The sequence below is a fragment of the Pantherophis guttatus genome, chromosome 2 (assembly GCF_059756535.1).
Source record: "Pantherophis guttatus breed Tessera chromosome 2, ASM5975653v1, whole genome shotgun sequence".
NCBI lineage: Eukaryota > Metazoa > Chordata > Lepidosauria > Squamata > Colubridae > Pantherophis > Pantherophis guttatus.
This window is the reverse complement of record NC_142064.1, coordinates 40,082,992-40,109,201: the sequence shown is the minus strand read 5'-3', so window position 1 is coordinate 40,109,201 and position 26,210 is coordinate 40,082,992. Positions and strand designations below refer to the sequence as shown.

General features: G+C 34.6%; 1 long non-coding RNA gene across 2 annotated transcripts in view; it reads left to right on the top strand.

Moving 5' to 3' along the window:
• Nucleotides 1-26,210, top strand: part of LOC148115086 (uncharacterized) — a 93,389-nt gene that overhangs the window by 19,217 nt on the left and 47,962 nt on the right. The window contains exon 3 of one of the 2 annotated variants that reach the window (XR_015732118.1): nt 13,625-13,750. The exons of the other annotated variant lie outside the window; for it this stretch is intronic. This is a non-coding gene — a long non-coding RNA (uncharacterized LOC148115086). Of the gene's footprint in view, nt 1-13,624; nt 13,751-26,210 lie in introns of those variants that run through there. 2 annotated transcript variants of the gene reach the window in all.

Sequence of the window (26,210 nt, the reverse complement as noted above, 5' to 3'; positions counted from 1 at the left end):
TGGCACATGCCATGGTCAGTTTGGGCTTAATTGAGTGCTGTCCAGATTTTTGGGGGGAGATCAAAGCCGAAGGAGTGTTGTATTAGAGCAGACACTAAATTAATCAAATTTGGGTTAGAAGTTGCCCACTCCTGGCAGCATGCTATGCCATTGTCAAAGTCTTCTCTGATTAATTTCTGTCCCAAGTTTCCACTGTGGATTCCAAGATTGGAATCTGAATATTTGATTGTGACAGTCCCCATGTATCAGTAATAATAGGTTTACTTCACATTTTTGCCATTCCCTTTTTAAGGCTGATTGTCTTCTAAAATGGGTGTGGTATATTAGATAATACTGGTAGGCATTCAGAAGGTGTTGATTTCATAGTTCCTGATATAGGCTCATAGTGTGATTAAATTGAATATCCTCTGCTTTTCTATGGGCACTGTTTAACCATACAGGGCTGCAATACTCAGCAGGCGAATAAGAACTAATCCTAAGAACTGTAGTACGTGCTCCCCAGCTGGTGTCAGAAGGTTTATGAAGAATATTGTTCCTTTATTTTTATTTTATCCATGTTTTTTAGGTGTTTCCTAGAAGTTAAGGACCGATCAAAGGTCATTCCTAAATACTTTGGATTATGGCTAAACTGCAGCAGCTGGTTCCTAAATTCCACTTCTGGTGTATAGTTAGCTTGTCTATTCCAGTGTAAACAGGCCATCTCAGTTTTGCTGATACTGGGTTTTAGCCTCCAGATTTCAATTAATGCAGTGCAATATAAACTAGCCTCCTTGTGATGAACACTGGGCAACCTGATTCTGATTCATCTACACATTCAAGCTGCTGTACCTCAAGGATCTCCTAGCAAGAAGCAGCAGCATGAATACTGAAAATAAAAATAAAATAAAAACAAAAACATTAGTGGGTTGATGCTAAAAGAAAAATGCATCATGCCTTGGCAACAGCCCCAGAAATTACTCAGAAGTGGCGCAGTGGTAGCAACTTCTATCAAGGTTATCTTATTGGTTGAGATAATTCTAGGTATGAGAATGTGGTCCTGGTGATATTAGGTGCAAACTATTTGTAGATTTAAACAGGCACTTTAAATTGTACCTAGAAATGAATCTTGATACAATTTAGGAGACAAGATAGGGTTGAAATAGCCCTTTGAGATACATCAGGTCAGGAGATACATATCACAATATACTAGAATTCTGCATTTATATAGGCCGTTCATTCATTCATCAATTCATATGAATAAATTACCATATTTTTCTGAGTGTAAGACTTTTCCCCCACCTAAAAGAGGGTAAAAATGTTGGTGCGTCTTATACACCGAATACAGCCATTTTTGGCCTCCCAAAGTCCTGTCCTGTGCTTCCCGTTTTTGTAAAAAAAGGGCCTGTTTTTCACAAAAATGGGACGCGCAGAGGTTTGGGAGCCCTGCAGAGTGCTCCTGGGGGCCAGGGAGGGAAAAAACTTTTTTTTTCTTGTTTATCTCTTTGAAATCTTGATGCGTCTTATACACCGGTGCATCTTACAGTCCGAAAAATACGGGTATATGGACACCTATGTGACTGGGTACAAGCAGAATTTTAAAAATTCATTAAAATATAAGTACAGTAGCTGAGCTAAAACCATAAACACCATCACCATAATAGAATAACTTAAACTTACATACCGCTTCACAGTGCTTTACAGCCCTCTCTAAGCGGTTTACAGAGTCAGCATATTGCCCCCAACAACCTGGGTCCTCAAGATAATCAAGATACCATCTATGCAACCCAGAAAACAGGCTTGGCAACAAAATCAGTTTAAGGCTACATTACATAATTTTGAAAGCCTGGCAGCATTTTCTCTTCTCCATTTCTTTATTATTTAGTTATTAAATTTATATGCCAACCATCTCACTGTTGAAGCAACTCTCTTACATCAAAGCACAGGGCAATATTGGTTTCTTTCTCACATTTCTGGCCACATCTTCATTGTATAACTAAACTCTTCAATCCTCTTTTACCAATAATATAATACATTTATTCTAAAATTTATTTCTCTGTACTTCATCTGTGATACCCCAGGAACATCTGCAGCTATATGAAGCATGACTTGAGAGGTGGCAATATGTTTCTATAGCTATTTTCTCTAATTATGCCATAATCCATGCCCTGTGCGAAGGAACAGTACTATTAAAAGGCATATTAAAGGTGATTTTCCTACTTCTTGATTGCAGTCATTAACCAGACTGTCTAGATTCCATGAAAGTTTTTATGATAGTATGGAAGATGGCAGACAGGAAATCAGTACCCCCAAAAGATTTGCTTTTAACACCAATTTCAACTAGCAAATGGATATAGAAACAATCAATTTTTCAGTTTCAGAAGATTCCCTTTTCCACAGCCCATCACAAATTTAAATATTCATTGATTCACTGATGCCTCTTGTTATCCGTGCAATCCAATGAAATACTCTTCTAAAAGGATTTTTGCATGGGAAGTATTCATCCACTCACAACGTTAAAATGCTGTCTTTAAGATGAATAAGCAGTTCAGAGTTAACTGCAGCATAGATCTGAGGTTGTTTAGAAACTTTTAGCAGCTTTAGACTTCACAGCAGGAGATGGAAAGAAAAATAGCTTATTTGATTTATGCCTATACTTAAAAGAGGTAGAAATAATGTAATTGCTGCTGTTAGATTGAGTGATAATATTCAGTCTGAAAATAGAAATATTTCTGAGTTTTCTGAGAAGCACAAGTGCTAGACCATGACCTCAATTTATATATATGCAGAAAGGTTAGTTTTAAGAATCTGAGAAAATGTTTCAAAGCACAAGGTGACTAATACATGCAGTTCAAACAACTGAAGACTATTTCCTTTTTTGATTTTGCATTTTGGCACCCAAAACCTTGCCTTTGACTTTAACATCTCATATTTTCCTTTAAGTGTGTTTTTATTTGCTTGTTTATTGTTGTTCAACAATAAACCTTTCTATAAAAATTTTAAACAAGAGTTTGCAGTGTAGCATTGGCTCAGTCAAAATAGATAGCACATTGGTGCTTGCTATCTTGAAGAATGTACTTTCCATGATTACGCATTAAAGAGTATTTACTTACATTATTAATTTAGGAAACTCAGAATTTCAATTCATTTAACTTTCCATTTAACTTCATGCCTTTCCAAAAGAAAGCAACATTTGCATATTTTGCAGTTTAAGATATGTCTAAATGGAAACAGAAAAGGGAAACTATGTAGATAAAGCAACCATGTTGATTCCTGCAATATTACTATCACTTTTCTTCACTAGTTCAGGTAATGGAAAATGTAATTCAAGACAATACTGCCTGGAGTTAAGAAAAGTCATCGTCATCACAAACAATAACAACAAAGCTTACTATTCAAAATGATAACTTTTTGAAAAATTTGCAAAGTGCTCTACACTATTTTTTCCTTCTGAGCTGATGATTTGGGCATAAAATGGCTGTCTCATTATTATATGTATCTGCATGAATCTATAAAATAAAGCTGACTAACAATGACAGGCTGAGTTTACCATCCTTCAGGATCCTCTGACACAGAGGATATTGGTTGACTGGAAAAGCAAATACTAAAAGCTTTTCTATTAAAATGCATTTGAAATATTGCAATAAATCGAATCCTTTACTGATTAGCTAGCACCACTCCTGGGTGTTTATTAAGAAGCAGTTTAAACAATTGCAGATGGGGATTTTCTATTCTCAGGCTATGTTGCTGCAAAAGTATCTGAATTGTGCAAGGTTGTGTTGCATGAAAAAAGATTGGTAATCATTGCCTTAGCCATTTCGTTGTGTATCAGAATGGTGGTATTGGTGGAAAGATCTGCAATAGACCACATAAGAGTTTTGACTGCTCTGTCAAACAAACATCTGCTTGCTTAGGGGGCTTTGTTCCTGTGGTTATTATGTCTGGAACGGGGGGGGGGGGAGAGAAATGTGTGTTGTTTTGAAACTGAGAGATAGAAGAGATACCCATTAATGTCTAGCTGACTAATAAGAGAAAGATTTGTTTGGTCTTTAATTGTCAGTAAGCCCTCTAGATCCATGAAGAAGTAAATACAGTATGCCAATTCTAGTAAGGCTTTAGTAATCTTAGAGGATAGTCAAGTCAGATTGTGCTTTGTCTTCATTGTAAAGTTGGATGATTTAGTTAAATGGAAGATAATCATCTAGAAATATCCTAAACTTATGAGTATAAATAGAATGGAATAAAAGAAAACTTTGGGCTCCTTCAACAAAATTACTCCAAACTTGACATGGTAATTCTTAAGCCAATTCATAAGTGAGTTGTTTCATATCTGAATCACTGAGATAAGAGCATCTATCTATCTATCATCTATCTATCAGACTAGTTCTTAATAGTTAGAATTCAGTGTTGGACCCTGACTGTGAAATACATGTTTAATTAGAAATAAGTTTGGCTGCTTGTGTAGGCAAAAGCAATGCTGAATGGATGTAGTTAAAATTGATCTAGCAAGAATGATTATGAGTATTACATTTTTATATGCATATACATATGAAATTCAAGGCTGCACAATATTCCTGCCTCCTGTTTTCCTCACTACAACAATTGTGATGTGGATGGGGCTGAGAGAGAGAGTGACTGGCCTAAAGTCACCCTTATTCATGAATAAGGGAGGCCTCGAGCTCACAGGTTCTTAGTGTTTTACAAATTGACCACGAACCTTTCCTCTTCGTATAAAACAAACAAAACGCCGTTTTCAAAAAGGGAAGTGGTGAACCACATTTGAAAAGACGTACTTTTAAATATCCGGAGTGCTTTATAGGTATACCACTTCCCTTTTTATTATAAAAAAGGCAAGTATCTTTAAGTACAAAAGTTGTCATTTTCCAGAGTGCAGTCAGATGTCTGAGATCCCACTGTTCACATGATTCCACATCTAGTAGTCAATAGAGGTTTTCATTAGAGGGGTTGTCATGCCTAAACTTCCAGGCTCAGAAATATAAAAGGCATAAGAAATTATTGCTCCAGCAATGCTCAAACCAAGTAAGAGATTTAACAGTTCTGAAGGCAGGCCAGTATCTCAGCTCCATGTCAAAACATAAATACAATAGTCTTGTGTCCTATCCTTCGTGAATCAAGATAACCATAAGTTTGGTAGAAAATCAAAGTAAGTCCTCTTATAGGAGCTAAATGGCGAGTTTGACATAATAGGTTGCTAAAATAGAAATTTACTATTAGTGCAAATAATTTTTATAATTCGTACACTTGTGTTCCATATAGTGCTATTCAGAATACGAACTAGAATAATCTGTAACTTATAAAGATATCAAACATATGTAGAATAGATGTCAGGCCTGGAAGCCATCTTTTGTATTGGGCCTTTAGGCCTGCCACATTTACTACTATGGGAATTATGTAACACCAATTCTTAAAGAATTCTTAAATGAGTTATTAGGAACATTTCAAAATGCTGTTATTACTCTATAAGGCACTAGGTAGTTTAGAATCCAAGTAGTTAAAATTCTCCAGCAAGACTGCAGTAAAATTAGCCTGGGACCAATTTGCGTCAGGTCTGTTGCTATGGTGTATCGTGTGATTATCTGGACTAGGGTTTTTTTTCAATTCCAGCACGCCAGTCATGGAACTCTCCTCAGGAAAGTATGACTGACGCTATCTAGATTTAGTTATTGACTGAAAATATAATTGGTTATGACCACATGAGCATTTGCAAATAGTAAGAGGATATCTTTTTTATTGCTTTGTTTATTGTAATTATTCAATACTCTGCCCTAAGCTCTCTAGGAAGTGTTAATTAGAGATATATTAATAACGAATTACTAGCCACCCAACTCCAGTGAACACTACTATTTAAAATATTGTTAAAATCCAACTGGGATATTATATTGTGATTCTATACCAGCTATAAATAAAGTGATATAAAGTGATAGCAGAAAAGAAAATGCTTCCAACATGGTTCTATACAGCAGTGAAATCCTCTGAAGTCTGCTACGGTTCTATGAGTCTGCTACCGAGTGCATGCTTCACACGTGCATGAGCACTTGAGGCACACCCGCTCAGAGCTAAAAAAGGAATATTTTGAAACCTTCTGAGTCTGCAAAGGTAAGTAGAACAGTGAGGGGGGGGGAAATCCACTGTGCCTCGCGATTTAGATTAGCTAGAAAGCAGAAAATCCAACAATTCTAGCAAATATAAATTGCGCGTCACAGCTGATCATTGGAAATACTGGTTCGACCGAACTGGTAGCATTTTTTACCACCACTTCAGAAGAACCGGTCCGAATCGGTAGCATTTTACCTCTGGTTCTATGTAAAGAAAATGTACTGATAAAATTACACATCCTTCCTGTTGAAATCCATTTCCTTGGTAAAAAGCACTTTATTAGTGCAATATAGAAATGTGCATAGTTATTTTTATAGTTTTATTGTATATTTACAATTTAAACAATAAAAATAAAACTAAAAAAAAAGAATTAAAAGAAAAAATAGTCCAGAAAAGAGAGAAGATGGCAAGTATAAAAAATTTATATTTGATAACAAGTATAAATAATTTTAGTTACATATCAACCTAAAATACAACAAATGTGCTTTAATTTATCATACAAGTGTAGTGGGCTATGATTTTTTTCCCTGCATCTGGAGAAGTAATTTTGAGAGTTAAATCTTCGTTTTAAACCTGTATTTGGCTTGCACAGATGTAGAGTTGTATGCAAAAGTTTAGAAGCCTTCATCAAATTGTATATTTGAAAGAAACCACGAAGAACTTAAACCACAACTGCTCTCAGCAAATTTGATTCCTGCAGATGTTTCTATATTTATCGGTACAAAGCACATCGCTTCAAAATGTGCCAAGTTATCAAATTTTTCATTTGCATGCGTGCAATCAGTGTTTTTAACACTTGCCAAATTAAGATGCGTGAACTTCAAATTCTAGAAAAAGTTGCTGGCGGGAGAATTCTGGGAGTTGAAATCCACACATCTTAAAAGTTTGAGAAATACTGCTTTAGATGATGAATTTTAGGATAATCTATCTGTTGAATAGGCAGTGCCAGTCTATAACACCTGATGGAAAAGCCAAGTTTTATAGCTTTCCAGCAGGCTAAGACTGGCTGTCCACTGTTCTATTAATGTCCCACAGTCAGTGAAGAAATTCATGCTGAAAAGTGATTGGATATTTCAGCAACATGATGATCTGAAAAGACCTGCCACCAAATCAACCATGAAGTACTTTGCAGAGAAAAAAAAAAAAAAACCCCACCCTAAAGGTTTTAGAATGGCTTTCACAGTCTCCGGACAAAAGTAATTGAACTGCAGGCAATTGTAACTGCTTCTTCAGACTGTTGTAGCTATTTGACCTGTTGTAGCCTTTCTGATTGCTTCAGTGAAACTCATTCGTCCCAATAGCAATCAGCATCAGGTATGGCATGCAAGAAAATGGCAGTGGATGAGAGTAATAGCAAAAGCAAACAGAGCTGTACCAAAATACATTTGCAAGTGTGTTCATTCTAGCAGTCCATCTCAGTCAGTAACAAAATAAATGACTATCTCTCTTCTTTTAAATAATTTCAGTAATTAGTAAAAGACAAACCAAGTTTTTTTTTATTTAAAAACAGCTATCTGCAATAGTCTTTCAAGTTGGTATGGGTTAGCTATTAGTTTCTCAAATCCAAATTGAAAAGGACTATTTAACAACCAATGTAATATAATTGTGTATACTGTATTGTTTTTAGTAGTACTCAGTTCCTGATAAAGAAATCTGATAAATTTAGAGCTGATATTTGTCTTGACTAGAATACCTCAGACAGACAGATCACAGACCTCAAAGCATTTCCTGCAGTCTAGTTTGTACATGAAACGTGAGACTGCGGGCAGGCCCAGCAGCAAGAGAAAAGCTATTTCAGCATAAAGAAAATGTATTCCTCTCATCTCTACTCACAGCTAAATCTTTTAATTAATGATAGGCAGGGCAATCAGGAAAAAAAGTCCTTGATTTACTAACTGAGTTATATTTTGGTTTGTAAATGTTAGTATTTTTTATAATATTTAATGTACACTTTTAAACTTTTTCTGTTTTAAATTTTTGTATTATGAGTGAATGCCCTGTCTCATAAAACTCCATATACCAGAGTGTCTGAGAATGTTTGCTAGTTATTTCCTGCCATGTAGGAGTAAGAATGGATTATAGCTTGTTTTTCTTGCCATGGTATTTTTAATTTTAAAAAGAGAATTTATTAGAATAATTTAGACCAGTTCTTGATCGGCAAGAAAGAATTAGAATTTTTATATATAAAACCCTCTTTTGAAGTTTCTCAACATCAGATGAATGTTTTCCCTCAACTGGAAAAAGAAAACTAATTCCAAGTGAGTGCAGTATTCCTCATCAGAATAAAGCTTTTCCCCCCTTTTATCTCATTATATACTAATTTACCAACTACTAACTTATTTCATGTATGCCTACATTGAAAAATATTGGGACTCAATTATTTCTATTAGATGAATTTCTAATGAATGAATATGTGTTTGTTTATTTCTTTATTTTAAAATTAAAAGTCTGTCATCTCTAGATAATATATTAATATAATTATAATATTAGAATAGATAATATGATTATGAGTTCATATTTTACTAAATGTTTAAATGTTACTATAGTTCAATGTTGTTGATTCTAAGATGCAAAAATAAAGTAGATGCCATGTTGTTTTTAAGATACAGTCGTTTTTCAAAGCTAGCAGTGATTTGAAAGAACTTGAAAAGTTCATGCTTTTTTGTACATAGTGGCTTCTTTTTAGTTTGACATGATGTAATTGTTGATGGAAGGATAGTCTATGTTTAGTCAGCTAATTCTAGGAGGTTGGAATTTATGACATAACCATTTTGAATTAAGTAAACCTGAACTAACATTTCCAGCTTCATGTTCATCAGAGTTAGGTAACCCTTAATTTATACCTTCAACATGAATTGGTTTATCTCCTATCAATCTCAGCCAACATGGCATTTGGCTAACAATAATGGAAGATGTAGTCAAACATATCTAGATGGTGCTGAATTAGAAAAGGCTGTCTGTGATAGCAAAAGAAATAATATATTTTATTTTGGAAAAAGCAAGCAAACAATAAGACTATATAGGGAGTGTCAAAAGAACAGCATAATCTAATCTAAGTGTTATAATATGTACCATGTATCACTTAGTTTTAGAATTTGTCTTTCAAGAAAAGGCTGAAGAATTTTGGGTAAAAATCTTACATGGGTTCAGAAGTCCAGTGGGATCAACTGTTTACCAGATCCTTCACAGACAAAAATGAGAATGAAAATTAAAGACTGGTCCTGTAAAGCAGTCTTGGGAACAGATTCCTAAAATAAAATGACAGATAATTTTGCTTTAAGTCTGAATCACAATGACAAGAAGGCAGCAATTAGGATTTGGACAGCACAGGTCAAGGTAGAGACCCAGATGAGAGAAATTGCATTTCAGAAGCCTTCTACCCACTGACATTCATAGCCTCACTTTGAGTATCTCCACTTCTAGCTCTTTATAGCAGATTGATACAGAGGGACTGCAGAAACGAATGAAATTACATGTCAGTTCTAATAACTCACAGCATACTACTGAAAGTTCAGAAATTATTTTCTAAGCAAGGACAGAAGAAGAGAAAGTAGAAGTTTATTTTAGAACCAAATTAATCTTGCTTGCACAGGGCTGCACATTAAAAAAAACCCTGGAGCTCCAATAAAATAAAATTAAGATGGTTTTTGGCATGTGATGGGAATGTACCATTCTATAAAACCCATAGGATGTATTGGCTCGCACTTCATATCAGTCCGATTTTTGATTACCTAGAAGTTTTCTACATTTGCATTGTCAATACAAAGTTAACATTTCAATTTGAAAAGTGTATGATAAATGCAAATTTGATTATATCTGGAAAGCTTGAATTTAAATTCTAGTTCACCCACAAACTTCTAAAATAAGCTTAAGTAAATCATAGTTCATCAATTTCAGTTCCAGTTTTGAATTAAAAATAAAAGGAAAATAATCTGTACCAGTTATTGATTTGAGCCCAAAATGTGGGATCTTCCTGCTTGAGATAGTGATTATATTTTTATGTTGCACTTAAACAAAACTTTAAGTAGAAATATGTTGAACCTAAAATATTCAACATAATAAAAATCGATATCCATGCTAACCAAAGACACACCCCAACACAATTTCTTATAATTTTTGCTTGTTTTATCTTTTTTGATATCTTAAAGGCATCTTTTTAAAAAAGATAGGCATGGAATTGATTACAAAATGAACTAAATTAAAAATTTAAATTTAAATCCTCACAATTATCTGTAAAAAAAAAGATGTACCAACAACAAACCCATCCCACCTGAAAATTAAAATATGTACGTTAAAAAAAATTAAAAGGAAAACCAACAACTTGTTGGAGTAAACAAAAACCAGAAACTTAAGATTCAAATTAGAGCCTTGTAGGAGAACTGGCTGTGCAACAATAATATTAAAAACTCTTTTAATCCTTGTGAACCCCCAGAATCAATTTTCAGCTTTTCATTTGCATTGATAATCTTTGCATTAAATGTAATGGGGAAATAACAATTTTAAGAATTATGAATTGATTATTAATCAATGAATTTTTCCTTTTATTTAGACTTGCTTTCTTAATTATCTTACAATATTTCTTCAAGCAGTACTTCTTATGTACTCAGTATAGTACAAATTCTTCATTGACCCCTTGGCCTTTATTGCTGCACAGTGATCTCTAGGGTTGCCAGGTCTGCTTCCAAAAAATAGCGGACAAACGGGAGGGGGGGATGTTAAGTAGTAAAAAAATAAAAAAAATTTTTACAATTAAATTATATATTTTCTTACAAACATTTTAACAAGTATTAATATAATCACTTCAAAACTTTACTTAAAATTCAAAACATCAAATATATTATAATAATATGTAAAATATTAAATTACATTTTACTTTGCTGTCGTGTGTATTTTTTATTTGACTGCGCAGCTTTGATCAATTCTTTGTGTTTAAGGAATAAGTCTCAGTACGACGTTGAGAAATATTAAAAAATATACAAAGTTCACTTCGAACTGATGGTACAAGCAGTCGGTTACGTTCGTCAGTCCACAAATTTCCATGACGCTGAAAATTCGTTCAACGTTTGCATTTGATACTGGAATTGATGCACAATACTGGAACAGTTTCAGTAAACTCGGAGCTGGCTCTTTCTTGAAAAAGTACGTCCACTTATCAAGGGATGAATCGCCCTGCAGATGAACATAAACTTCTTCTAAGGCAGAAATTTCATCGAAGAGAGTGTTGGGTGGAAGTTCTTCTCGCCATGGTGATAATAACCAGATGTTCGTCATTTCTTCTAAAGTTGGAGGATTATTGCAATCAATTAGATTGAAACAATTTAGCGTCGCATATACTGAATAGGTGAAATTATACCACTTTTCTAGGTACGCAATGGCTCTTTGATACACGTTGATGGCTTCTTTCTTGAACTTTTGCACGGCATTCTCAGGCAAATGTTTTTTACGTAAGGCAAATAAAACTTTCATTCCAAAAAACTGCTCATCGTATTTTTTTTGTAAAGAATCACGCAGCTTACACATGATAATGTGAAGATCACATGCAAGAATTTTCTTGCTTTCCAGCTTCAGTAGGGTGTCTTGCATTATTGACATGAAGAAGTGCGTGAAATATAAATACAATTCTGAAATTGTTGGTTCATCGTCCTTTGCGAGTTCATTTTCCTGATCCGAAATAAGATTCCAGATAACCTTATGGCACTCATCAGATCCAAGAGAAATAAAATACGATTTTAGAGGTATCCAGTTTAAAAGAAGTCTTTTGACCACTTTAAACAAACTTAACCAACGTGTTGGAACATGGCGCAAAACTTCATGGAATTCTGACTCGCAAAACTCAAAAAATGATTTCAACTCTTCTCGTTTCTTCGCAGAATTCGAAAATTCGGCAAAAACATTCAGCACTACATTTTCGATATCAAAAGATAACTGCTTTAATGCATTTTTTGGGCTGTTGTATAAAATGTGATTATTGCAATGAGCAGCGACAATATTGTCATTTTCCAGCAATAATTTTTGGTAAACAGATTTGTTCACTCCATAATTGACTAATGCATTATCTACTAAGTAAGCTGAAACATTATTTATTTCCAATTCGTTATCACTAAGAACTCGACACAGCTGATTTTTTATTGATGTAGAATCTTCGAAAGAATCCTCATAAAAGTCTAAAATTTTCACACACAGTCCTTCCTCACAAGTAAAATATTGTGCAACAACGGGATACATTTTGCGATTTCCCTTGTTTGATGCATCAGTGGAGACAGAAAATGGAATTCCAGTTTTAAGATCATTGAGAACCAACTCAATAGAAAAAGGATACAAAACCTCATTGACAATAGCTGATGATTTGGTTCTTCCACAAGACATCTTTTCTACAATTTCTGAATCATCAAAAATTTGCTTCATTAACTTAATACCGCAATCTTGAGCCAGGAAAGAAATATGGTGTTTGATCCCATGGTAAGTTTCAGCCATTTCAGCTACAGTCACTTTCTCACTGAAAGAGGAGTCTTTAACAATGAAAAACGAATTGATTCGCTTGTTGCTGGAAGCTATTTTCTCCTTATCTAAATGATTTTTTGTGCTTGCATGCTGTGTGATAGCTTTTATACCATTATATTCAATTGTGAACGATTTCTGACACAATTTACAGTAGGCCATCGTATTTGTTCTGTCGGTTTCGTTGTTGGTAATCCATGCAAAAGTAGCTTCCCAGTCTTTGGTGTATTTGCATACTCCTCTCTTTCATTTTAAAGAATTCAAAATCTCGCCGCTGTCACTCTCATCACTCGATGCCATTTTAGGTCAGTCGACACAAGCTACAATACATTTTAAAAATGTGAACTGTACATAATTTTATAATTTTATTTTAATCTCATCATTAATTTTTTCGGAGAATCGAGTTCAATGGATATTCGATCTTTGTCTCATTCTAACTTATGAAAAAAATACAAAACGCGATTCTCCTATCCTTATTCTCTTAGACTGTACAGTTTTAGATTACGTACCATTTCATCATAAAGCTTTTGAATAAAAAAAATGTCCACTATTTTGTGAAAAAAAATAGTGAACATAATGTGAAAAAAGTGGACTGTCCGCTCAAATAGTGGACATCTGGCAACTCTAGATCTCTGGTGCTGAAGTCATCTGAAGTGAAAAGTGTGGTGGTCAATGGCATGTGTCTCTGCGGGGTATTGTAAGTCCAATTTCTCTTTGACTTTATTTTGAAGAAGAGGAAAATGAAAAATAGGAAGAATGAAGCCAACTTTTCATAAAGAGTCCTGAAATGGATTGGTAATAATTTCAATGGCTCACTTTCTGCTTGCCACACTACAAATCATTTTTCAAATTTCTGAATAGTTTTGTATGTTAATAGTTTCTGTGCCTCTTCCATCCATTTCTGTTTGATTCACAGTGGGTTGAAATGGACTATTACTGTATGTTCCCCTGCCTTTTAAAGGAGCGTTTTGTGAACTTCCTAATTTTTCCAATAAATTAATATTTGTTCCTTTCGCCACTTCACACATCATAGGAGCACAATGGCTCAAGTGATTAGGATGCTGAATTGGAGATTGGCAAGCCCGTGTTCGAGACCCAAATACTGCCATGGGGCAAGATGAACTGCTGGGGACATGAAAGGAGTCCTGAGCAACAGTGATGTCACCAGCTAATCCTTTCAACCTGAAAATGCCTTGGTGTCTCCCAAACGAATATGATGCAATTTTTTCCTTCAAGCACATCATTGTTGCCAAATCTTGTAAGGATTTATGTCATATCTCGTTAAAACCCCTAGTTTCTGAAAAGTAGAAGAGCCATGTTCTTGAAATGCTGTCCAGCTGTCTTCTTGAGCTCCTTGTTTCTCATGTGCTTCTGGATTCCAGAATAAGCCATATATTTCCAGGCCAGGTTTGCTTGCTCAACCCTTGTTAGCTAAAACTTTCTTTGATGCCTTTTTGTGTAGGATTTTATTGCCTACACAGTTTCACAAACTTCTGATTTTTGTCAGATTGGAAAACTTCTTTCCACCACTCGAAATCTGCTTCGTATTCCATTGGCCTTTCCCTATTCACCTCCTAAAACTCTGAAATCTCATAGATAAGACAGTTGCAGCTGACATAAGCTCAACATATATTAATAAAGTGAGGCTTCTGGGTAACTTGGTGAGTTTATAAATTGAAACAGAATATTCACTGATTTTAAATCTTGACCTCTGACTCACAAATTACTATTTGTGAGGAACTTGCTGTTCCCAAAGAAGAATTATTGCAACCCACTTTTCTTGTTTTCTATGCAGTCTGTAGAATAAATATTGGGAACATGACAGAGGGCCAGATTCCCCAATGAAAAAGAAAAAGTAGGAGCCACACATATAAATATGCATCACTCCTGAAACAGAGGTATAGCCCAGTAAAGATTTCCCTAGCACTGAGCTACTGAATTTTTACTTCTTTCAAATGTGTTGGTAGCGAATTTCAAGCTATGGCATGAGAGTACCATGAGTGCCTCTGCAGGGAAAAATGGAATATTCGTTACAAGTCATGGATCTCATTATGCAACATGAAGGAATGGATGATATGCTAATTTTTTCACAAAAACCTACTCATCTAATGAAATCAATACATTCAAACATACTGTACAGTGACTATTTTTTTATGTATGGCAAAATGCATAAACTTGACAATTTAGGAAAAAATAAATGTTCTTTGAGAAAGAAATAACTTCTATAATATTGTCTGAAAGATGAAAAATAGAACCAAACAACTGACATATTCAATAGGATATTATTTAGATATAATTCTAAGCAAATCCTATATCAGGCATTTTGACAGTGAGTTTTGAATGAATGTGACAGGTGGTGCCTTTATAGTTATGTGAAAGCACCTAGAAATCACACAGGATTTCATGCAATTTATTTCTATTTGCAGTTTTCGATTATTCTCTACAGATAGAACAGTGGGAGAGAGCTGTGTCTTATAGTGTGCAATCCGAATCCATTATGATCAAGGGTCATTTTGTTGCTCACTGAAGCAGGATGTGGGTTATATCGACTGATCTCATTTATTGAGGAATTAGTTGTCACTGTCTTTGGAAATGTTTCCTTCAGAAGTCAAATGTAAAATTAATGGGGTAGTAATGTGGTGTTGTGCAGTATCTTGTTGTACACTTGTATAATTCAGATTCATTCAATGAGGTTTATGCAGGAGATATTCCCAATGTCTTTCCTTTTCAGCTCACCCTTCATGGATTGATTGATTGATTGATTGATTGATTGTGTGTGTGTGTGTCTTGTCAGGTTCCAAGTAATGCATCCATTACAAATTGCACTCCGAGGCATTCCGTTTTCTCAAAGAACAAATTTATTTAGATACACCATCTTGGCACTAACTGGTGAAAAGCCAGTACTGAAGTTCCCAGGCTTTTCATCCCAATATAAGTTTCAGTTTCTCACGTTTCCAAAACGAACTGTCACATTGTCCAACCAAGATGGGAGCCGGTTGCTTAGCGACTTTTCTCTTCCTCCTCAGGTCAGCCAGCCATTTGAATGTGCCTGACTCATTGGCTAGCTATGATGTTTTGACTGAAGGCTCCATCCTCCTTTAGCGCCAAACTCTATCAAACTGAATTCATGTCAGAATACCCAAAGATACAAACAATCCCACATTCCAATCAAATTCAGGGTTGTCATATCCATTCATTCATCTATTCATACATCTCTCTTACAGGATTTGTAAGAGAGTGAATAAATAGGGGTACACACACACACACACACACACACACACACACACACACACAGAAAGATTGTTGGTTATCCTGCACACACACACACACACACACACACACACACAGAAAGATTGTTGGTTATCCTGCACAAGATTTATGACAGAATGTAAAACTCTTTCTTAGAATGTTAACAGTAATATCAAAGGAAGGTAACGAAAGGAAGCCAGCAGTGGTGCAGTGGTTAAAGCAAGTCAAGATCAGGCTTGAAACTGGAAGACCATGAATTCCAATCCCACAAACCATCTTCTCAGCCTAGAAAAAAAGCAATCCATTTCTGAAAAAAACTTGCCAAAGAAACTGCAGACGCTCGTCACCAAGGTTAAAAACTGACTTGAAGGTACAAAAGAAAAAAAAGAAAAGGTAACAAAAAAGTGCCTCAGGTCAATTGGCAAAATGCATTCTGAGCATTAATAAAATTGGTGAATCACGAACCTATGCTTTACCTAGTGATAGTGGCTACAAAACCACTACTTTGTAGAAGGTTTAAATAGCAGCAGACACTAAAAAGCATTCCTGGGCTCTGCAGGAAGTTTTTAAAAAAGCAATTTTAAAAACATGAATTAGAAGGAACAGAGCAAGTATCAGGTACCCAAAGCTCTTAAATACTGAACAAAAATATATTTTTTCAGTGCCATCATAACAAAAGTCATGCACTGAAGAGAGTTTAGAAAAATGAAATGAAAATAACCCCCCCCCAATATTTTTTCACCTCCATCAATATATGATGATATATGGAATATATTCTACTGATTTGATTGATAAACAATAAAAAAATGAGTTTACTCTGTAGATTTAATTGCCATTTTGAAATGGTTTAAAAGATTTGTCACAGTTCATATGAGAAATTAACCCTAACCCTAACCCTAACCCTAACAGATTAGGTTGGCCTCTGGGGCCATTCTTACTTTATTTCTCCAATGCATACAATAGAAAGAATGTATTTCAAAATTGCCCTATAATAATAATAATAATAAAAAACTTTAGGAAATTGACAAGAGGGATAGGTGAGGCAAATAGGGCTAAATATTTTGTCTGACTTGCCCTTATCATGTTTTTCCTTATTCTTATTCCACTATCAGAAATATATTCATTCATTCATTCATTCTTACATGTGTATGCGTATATATACACGTTTTAACTGTTTCAATCTTTAAAAAACTTTTATTAGAGTGTGGAGGGTTGTGAATGTTGCCACATGACTTATAAGAAAGAATTCCTAGTTCCTGGGCATTCTTTTCTTTTCATGGAAAACCTTAGTTTCCAGGCATCTTAATATAAATTTGTTCCATTCTTGAATTTGCTGAATTAGCCTTTACCTGCAATTCCCAAATTGTGTGCTAAGACTCCCCAGGACATCCTTCTGGGGCACCACGCAATATTTTAAATTTAAGGAGCACAGTGATTCTCAACATCCAATGGACATCATATGAAGTACTAGCTCTGGGTACTTCACAGTTTTGACCTCAAGTCACTGTGAAAAAGTTTTGAGATAGTAAGGATGCTGTGAAAGAAATTGGGAGCATCTGAATTGTCTTGTGGAAATGGAAAGACAAATTTTAAGCTCAGCTTTACTTTTAAAAAATCACCGTGGTCCAGGAGTGGGTTCTACCTTTACTGCCGGTTCGCAACGGGGATCACTTGCATGTGCAGATCGCCTATGATGACATCTGGGGCGGTGGGTGGGACCTCCCACCAGTTTTACTACAGGTGGTGGTGGTGCAACCCACCACTGCCGTGGTCCCATATAAATAACTCAATGTTTAGATTCTTTTGAATAACCTGAGGCTTGCTTCTGAGATGATACCTATAAACCTGCAATTTTTGATAAATTTTGGATTTCAAATTTCAGTTCTAGAAAGACATTCTAATTTGTATATTAATAGGAATGTAACATAAGAATATAAAAGAGCCTGCTGGATCAGCTGAGGACCCTCTTCAATCCAATGTTTAGTCTCTCACAGTGGTTGGCCTTGGTGTCCCAGAGAGACACTCAGGTGGAGATACATCCATCTTTTGCACCCAACCAGGTGGACCACTGAATCAGAAGACTAATAACCCTTGACAGAACTGCCTTTTATGAGTTTATCTAGTTAATCCATATAAATTTGTTAAATAACTAAGTACAATAAAGCCATCCAAGATTCTGACCATCAATAAGCACAGATTAAGTATGTGTTTACAAAGTATATTTAAACCACACTATTGCTGTTGTGTAAATAGATTTCTTATATCAGATGTAAAGTTATTCTGACATTTTATGCTATTTAGTCAAAATTACATATGAGGCAAATGAAAAAAGGCAGCATAAAACATAAAACTTTTCACTATCCCATAGGAAAAGCTGCTCCATCAGACTGAATTAAAAAGAGAGAAAAAGATTCTGCTGACAACTTTGATTATTTATAAACCTGTAGCCACAAAAGCAAGCCAACTGAGATTGATTTGTTGATGAATTCTGAAACCAGAATTTGATAAAGCAAGAATTGTTCTCAATGGTGCATAATTTAATTGTGCATAAATAGATAGTAAGGCACTGAATATCATACTGATTTTCAGTGTTTCCAAATATGTCATTTAAAACATAATTAATATTAATATAAAATTACCATCATGAGAAATTAAATTGTGTTAAATTGTGTTTATTTAACTTATTCCCTAAGTTGATTTATAAAATTTATTAAAATAAAAACGAGTTAAGATTTAGCTACTAAAAGCAAATGTATAAACCAGGGGTGAAATCTAAAAATTTTCACTACCGGTGAGTCAGTTGTATTGTGTTGTGTGTGTGTAAAGTGTAAAAGTTGGTTTTTTGGGCTTTTTGTGCCCAAAAAGTTTTAGTTTAGTTTTCATATACAAATAAAAATAAAATAAAATAATATTTGTGCAGCTTTCTGAGATTTAGTGTGTTTCTGTAGTGTTTCACTCTAACTACACAAACACACAAAATCTCACAAAGCTGTATGTGGAATTTTGTGTGTGTAAAGTGTGAAAGTTGTTTTTTTGGGCTTTTTGTGCCTGTGTGAGGTTCCTGCTTGTTGCAGGGGCCATTTTGGGTCTAGCACAGCTGCTTTTACTTTGTGGGTGATAATGATTATTGATATAATCAGCATAGTATAAAACATTAAATAAGATTAAGAATTACAGAAATTTCCATCCAAACAATTTAGGACTTCAAGCTAAGAAGAACTCAAATTTCAGATGTGGTACAAAGCCATATGCAGAATTGTAATCCAAAAATGGTCTCCAAGTTTCTTCTTTGTCAGATTTACTTCAGAAATGTATAGTTTTTATTAACGTTCCGAGAGTTGAATTAGCCCTTATGCAAAAGGAACTGTGCATTCTTTCAAATGGGAAACATGTAGCACTTTTCATGTACAGAGCTGGTTGAATATGCTTTGTGGATATGTAAGTTTTAATCATATTTAATTTAAAAATTTGCATGTTGGAAAAGAAATTGAGCTTTAAACATTTGTTTCATTCTATTATAAATTATTTTCCAAAATTTTTGGATTTTACCATACCACTAAAAATGAAAAAAAAAAAAAAAGATCCAAAAATAAAAAATGATCCAAATTGGTCATTACATTTCAAATAATTTTTAGAGAATGATCCATCTATTTTAGAATTGATACTGAAGTAATGTATCCGTGATAGAACATTTTATACCAGTTTTCTCTAAATGTAATATATAGTGCCTTTCTTCGGTTGAACTTTCTATTATTGCTAAATTCTGCATCCATTTAATCAAAATCTATAGGTAAAGGTGAGGGTTCCCCTCGCACATGTGTGCTAGTCGTTCCTGATTTAGGGGGTGGTGCTCATTTCTGTTTCAAAGCCGAAGAGCCAGCGCTGTCTGAAGACGTCTCTGTAGTCATGTGGCCGGCATGACTAAATGCCAAAGGTGCAAGGAACACTGTTACCTTCCCACCAAAGGTGGTCCCTATTTTTCTACTTGCATTTTTTACGTGCTTTCGAACTGCTAGGTTGGCAGAAGCTGGGACAAGTAACAGGAGGTCACCCCATTACACAGCACTAGGGATTCGAACCGCTGAACTGCCGACCTTTCGATCGACAAGCTCAGCATCTTAGCCACTGAGCCACCACGTCCCTTTAATCAAAATCTATACTTTGTATAAAAAAAAGTTTGGAGTTTCGGAGTCATATTTCACTGACTTTTTAGAATTATAAACTAATAAATGGTCCCTATTTTATAAGTTTTTCAAATTCAACTGAGTCTTTTAAATATTTATCTTATGTACTTTAATGGTGCTGCTTATGCTTTTTTCCATAATACAACTGAGATTTCAGTTGAGGAAGCCAAAATATGTCATTAAACAGAATTAAACCTTGTTTTAGATGAAACATTGGCTTATTAAAATAATGTCCAAATGCTGCAAAAGATTGTAGCTGGAATCTTCCGTATGATTTATTACCATAATATGGGTTAGGTATTCCTTCTCTTCTCCTGTGTTTACCAGTGTCTACCCTGATATTCTTAAAAAAGATTATTTTTGTTGGAAATTAGAATGCAAAGACAGCCTCTCATATGCGTTTATTTGAGACAATACTTTTAGGTCCCACAAAATTTTTAAAAGATCTTCTCAGGGGATCTTTTGCTTTCTACTAAATGGATACATCGACACTGGCCATACCTATTATTTCAGGCCATTTTATAATTAAGCACATGTTCTATTTTAGCTATTCTATGAGTGCACCCTCTACATACCCTTAAAATTCTACTTATGCTCTAAAATTCTACTTATGCATCTATTCAGATGCGATATCTGAATAATAGAATACTGAGGTAATAGAATACCCTACAGGTAAAAGCTATTTCAGTCTGCATAGCCACAGCCCCCCAAAAAACTTTGGTGCAGTCGCAAGAGCCACTTTCCCAAATTTTGCCACACATTGTAATTTTTATGTGAAGTGCAAACAAAAGAGAGTGGATGGATGGGTAATCATTGGATTGATTAATTGATTGGTTGATTTGGGAAGCAGTGCCATTGTGCATGCCCCTATTGGACTTTACAAAATTAATGCAACACAGTATAATCACCTCAATGAAATCTGTGACAGTTCAGATAGTAAAAGTTCTTACGTTTATATTCCTCACCATTCAGGACACCCATCCATCCATCTAAGCCAAGGCATGTGAGAAAAAATCCAATATTTTAAATGGCATTTAAGGATGAGCATGGTGTGAGTCATGTAGCTCTCAGAGTGGGAAGTGGTGGTATTATCCCAAGAGTAGCTGCCATGACAGAAAAGGCAGCCTCCTGGGTCTATACTTAACCATACTTAAATTAGATATGTATGACAAATTACATTCAAATTAAATTAAATTAAATTCAGTGTATGTTTTGTCCTGATCCCACCTCATTTCTGCCTTGATAACAAGGAAGTGTCAAGTGAGGCCTTAGACATCAAACAAATAATGTACTCTAAAATTTAGACCAGATTGATTAAAATTGGTTTCATTTATTTCTAAAGAAGAGGTAACTGGTAAACCAAACTGTAGAATATAGAAACCCTATTGTAGAAACCCTATATAGATTCATCCACATAGCAATTGACTACTGAATTTTGCTTCATATTTCATAACAATTTTGTATTTGGAATCTGCCTGGTAGGATAATAATAGTAAATATGTGTCTCTGTTAGGATTTTCACAAAGAATTTTGAATGATAAAATTCTGTATTCCCAATTCTGTGCTTTCCATTTTATATCCTGGATTATTTGTTTTACATTAGCCACAATTTTTTTCCTAATCTCAATTTAAGGGAAATAGAAAAGGAATACAGCATGTCATATGTTTGAATAATGAGCATACACGTTAGACAGGAAAATGTGATTATTTTGTTTCATGCTGTTGAAAAGATAAAGTTGTTTTAATATAGGATAATATCTGTTCCAAACCACATATTTTCTTAATAGCTTTGTGGCTAAATATGTTATTAAATAGTTTTTACAACTGCCAAAAGTAATATTTTCTGTCAACAGTAATTCTTAATAGTAATTTTCATTATTAAGCCACCTGGTGGCAATGTTTGACAATGAATCAAAGCTAGTTGTATCTGTGCTGTTAATTTCCAAGAGCTGAATATGCTGAAACAAAGCCCCATGAACTCTCAGGGTTTTTGTTTTGTTTTGTTTTGCTTTCTTGGCAATCGTAGATGCAGCAATCCTAGAAAGTTTAGGACAGCACCAGGGAAGTTATTGAATTGGACTAGATCTCTATTCAGGTTACTAGTTCAGGCTTCAGTTTACTAGTCATTTAGCAAGGTCCCACAAATATAGCTAAGAGCACAAACGGACAAAGAGATGTGTAAAAAAGGGGGATTGCTCTGCATTTGTTCAACCTCAAAATGTGTTATTACAATTCATACATGTAGATATTCTTTTTCCCAATTCATTTTTTAAATTTCAGAAATCTAATTTAGGAATGGAGAAAATACTTTATTATTGAAATATTGGAAATTAAAAACCCTTGCTGACCAACTGCAAATCACTCTATCACTAATCACTTCTGATTTATGATATAAAGAGAATTTAGTGATTTTTTTTAAAAAAAATCATTGGTTTTTTTTGACTCTTGGTAATCACATAGATTTTCTTCAGGAAGATTTCCCCATGATGTGGTACTTCATATTTTCTAATGATACACTCATCACCACATAAACTGAGGTTATCTGCCTTGCTGCTGTTTGCCCACTTTTTGTTTCTTCACCTGTCCAAGCATTAAATTAAAGGTGATATAGTTTGAGGATATATATTTTTAGCAAAATTATGATCTATGGTATACATAGACAAAGTCAGCCCATGGTCTGAATGATTTCCATACTAGATTGCAATGCTTAAATTATGGTGGCATTTTAAAACATTTTTTAATTTTTTTTTATTTCGTCAAGCATGTATTTTATGACAGGTACAAGTGTAAACATAATTATAAATACATGAAAAGGATACGAATAAAAGAAAACATTAGGACAGAGATGGTAGGCGCACTGGTGCGCTTATGCATGCCCCTTACAGGCCTCTTAGGAATGGGGTGGGGTATATACCACTTCACCGTGCTTTACAGCCCTCTCTAAGCCCTCTCTAAGGTATACAGAGTCAGAATATTTCCCCCAACAATCTGGGTCCTCATTTTATTGACCTCAGAAGGATGAAACCCTGAATCAACTTTGAGTCGGTGAGAATTGAACTGCTGGCAGTCAGCAGAATTAGCCTGCAGTATTGCATTCTAACCACAGTGCCACCACAGCTCTTAAATAACATAAGGCCACAGCAATAAGCTTTTGTGATAGCCATTAGTTTAGATGTTCTTGTTTATAGACTTTCCATAGGTGTCTAGCACATCACTAAAATATAAAGCTACACAAGATGAATCTTGATATGATTCAGCAGATCTCTTCTTAATAACAGTAAGTACTTTTTATTAAATATTTCATGCTTCTCAAAAAGTTAAGAAAATAGATGGAAGAGGAAGAATGTGAAATAAGGTGTGCTGAAGATTCCAGTAACTAGAAAATGCACCAGTTTTTCTTTGGATTAGGTCCAGTTTATGTAGCCTTCTAGATATGTATTGGCAAATATATACCAAAGTACTTGGCACCAAAAGAGCCATCTGTGGAGTTGGCTCATTCACTGCTGGCAAATATTGCACAATCATGGGCCAAAGAATTGAGGCAAGAGTGGAAAACAAGTCTTTATAACACAAAATCTGTAAACAAGGAAAGCTTGCAAGATTACTGATGACTGAATTACTTGTTTAAAATCTGCTGAGACATTGCAAATTGCATGCAAAGATCTGGGTGAAATGTAGAAATAAATGATAAGCATATGTAAGCATGACATGGTCATTTTCTATTTTGCAAAATATAATACAAAAATATGTATTGTTTTATGTGAATTAAATGTAATACTTATATTTCATAGAAATACTCTACAAGAATAGTGCAACCCAAAGAAATTAGAGACAAGTGTAGTCAGAGTTTATTTTATTGCAAGCCAAGACTTTTCAGTCAGAATATATGATAGAAAGTATAAACATACCAATTCTTTTTCTTTTTTTTTTACCATATAATTTATTGTTTCACACAAACTCATGAATACCACGCATTCGGATGGTAATCCAAAATACAGGTAATCATTTCTTATGTTCGGGAATCATTTCATTCATTATCAGAATTTTAATATAACAGAAAATGATGCTTAAGGATAAAGTTTTATTTGATTTGCAGTTTGAAGGAATTATATATATATGAGAGAGATTTTAGTAAACTTTAATGAACACTTTTAGATGACATAAGGTTTAGAGACGAGGGATATTTTAAAACAGTGAAAAATGGGAAGCACATACATGAAGGAGGGGAAACCACATCTTTTTTATTTAAGAAACATGAATCAAAACTTAGCACTACACCATGCTGAAAGTTATTTCAGAGCTGCAGCCTTAGCACAGACCCGTAGTTCTTTGGGGAAAGCATTACAAAGATGCAAGATAAAGCATGAAAAATGTGGGATGGGAGAGTATGCTTAAATGAACATTCTGTTCCTGGGCCTCTCAACATTTTGAAAAGGCTCAGAGTGAGTAAGGTTTGGATCACTTAACACCAGACCTGGATTTCTCTTCATTTCAAAACTGAATGGCATTTAGAGACAACCTCTGTTCTTCCCTTAATATGAATTCATCACCAAAGGTCTCCTTCGTGACCTTTGGCTACTTCTGCTGACTGCCATCTGCAGCAGTTTGGCAGTTTGAGTCTCACCGGCTAAAGGTTGACTCAGCCTTCCAAGGTCAGTAAAATGAAGACCCAGATGTCCCCTTCGTGAGATTCAGGTAGGGCTTCCATGCAGCAGCATTCAAGTTCCTGAAATGTCTTTTGAGGAAGGTTAAGTTCATTTTCTCATTATTGAGGTACAGCAAGCCAACTAAACCCATAATGTTCTGAATATTGAGTGATTGATGCTGCTCTTTGATTCTAGAAGGTTTTCCTGTTCTATTTCAATTTATGCAGTTGAAATACATCTGATACTTGAAGTAGATGTCACTGAAAATTGTAATCAATCAGTCTGTACCGTGAATCAACCTTGCCTATAATTCTTTTATGTATAACAAGCAGCAGCACTGATGTAATATGTCCAAACTTAAAATTGAGGTTAATAGCTGTTGATGTTGTTGTTGTTGCTTTCTTTCCTATTTTTCCTTTATAGCTACAGCCTCTGCTTCATTTGATCTGCTCATGAGATTCAAAAAGAATGGCATAGCATATGAACAAGATCTAAGATCTTAAAAAAATCTGGGCAAGACCAAATCTGATTAAGACTTGGCTGAGGATGATCAGGAAATCCCAGGACTATACACTAGAATAGGAAGCGGAAACATCTCTGAAGTTCCATTGTGTTGCCAAGAAATAATCCAGGTTGTTAGCAAGTATGAAGCTGAGGATGTTGGAATTTTACTAAATATGTCATGTTTATAATTTGTATATAATTGTTTGCTTAAAGTTAGCCACACAGATTAAGAATGTTTATTAGAATAGTAAAAACTTTAATAATAAAAAATAATAAAATGTGGAGGGCCTATAAATTCAATGATTAAAAATAAATAAAATCTAATACAAACTAAACATAAAGAAAAGAAAAAAAGAGAAAGAAAAGAGAAAGAAGTAAAAAGGGTAAAATGAACAAAAAATAAAGGAAAAGAATAAAGAAAGAATATAATAAATATATTAAGAAGTGACTCTTCACTCCTTCTAAGTTACAAACAATTATATTTTCATCCCATAGTCCATCTCCTATCTATAAACAAATCCATAAAACATCATATTTTCATTAATAAAAGATAATATTTGTAGCTCAGGATTGACAGGGTCTTCGTGCTATCTGAGCTTGCTTGTTTTTTTGCAGACATTTCATTACCCAAACAAGGTAACGTCATCCATGCTAGTCTCACGTCATCTTTTCAATTCTGGTGTCTGAAACTCCATTAAATGGAGCAAAAACTCCATTATGGGTTGCCAAAAGTAACAACATATATTATTTTAACCTTGATCAAATAAACCAACTTTATATTCTATCTTTTTATTTCTAAGAGTCTCAATCTTTAGGTTTTTTTTTTTTTTTTGCTTTAATTTATATGCCGCCCTTCTCCGGAGACTCAGGGTAGCTTACAATGCATTAAGCAATAGCCTTCATACTTTTGTATATTTATACAAAGTCAGTTTATTGCCCCCACAATCTGGGTCCTCATTTCACCTACCTTTGAAAGGATAGAAGGCTGAGTCAACCTTGAGCCTGGTGAGATTTGAACTTGCAGTAATTGCAAGCA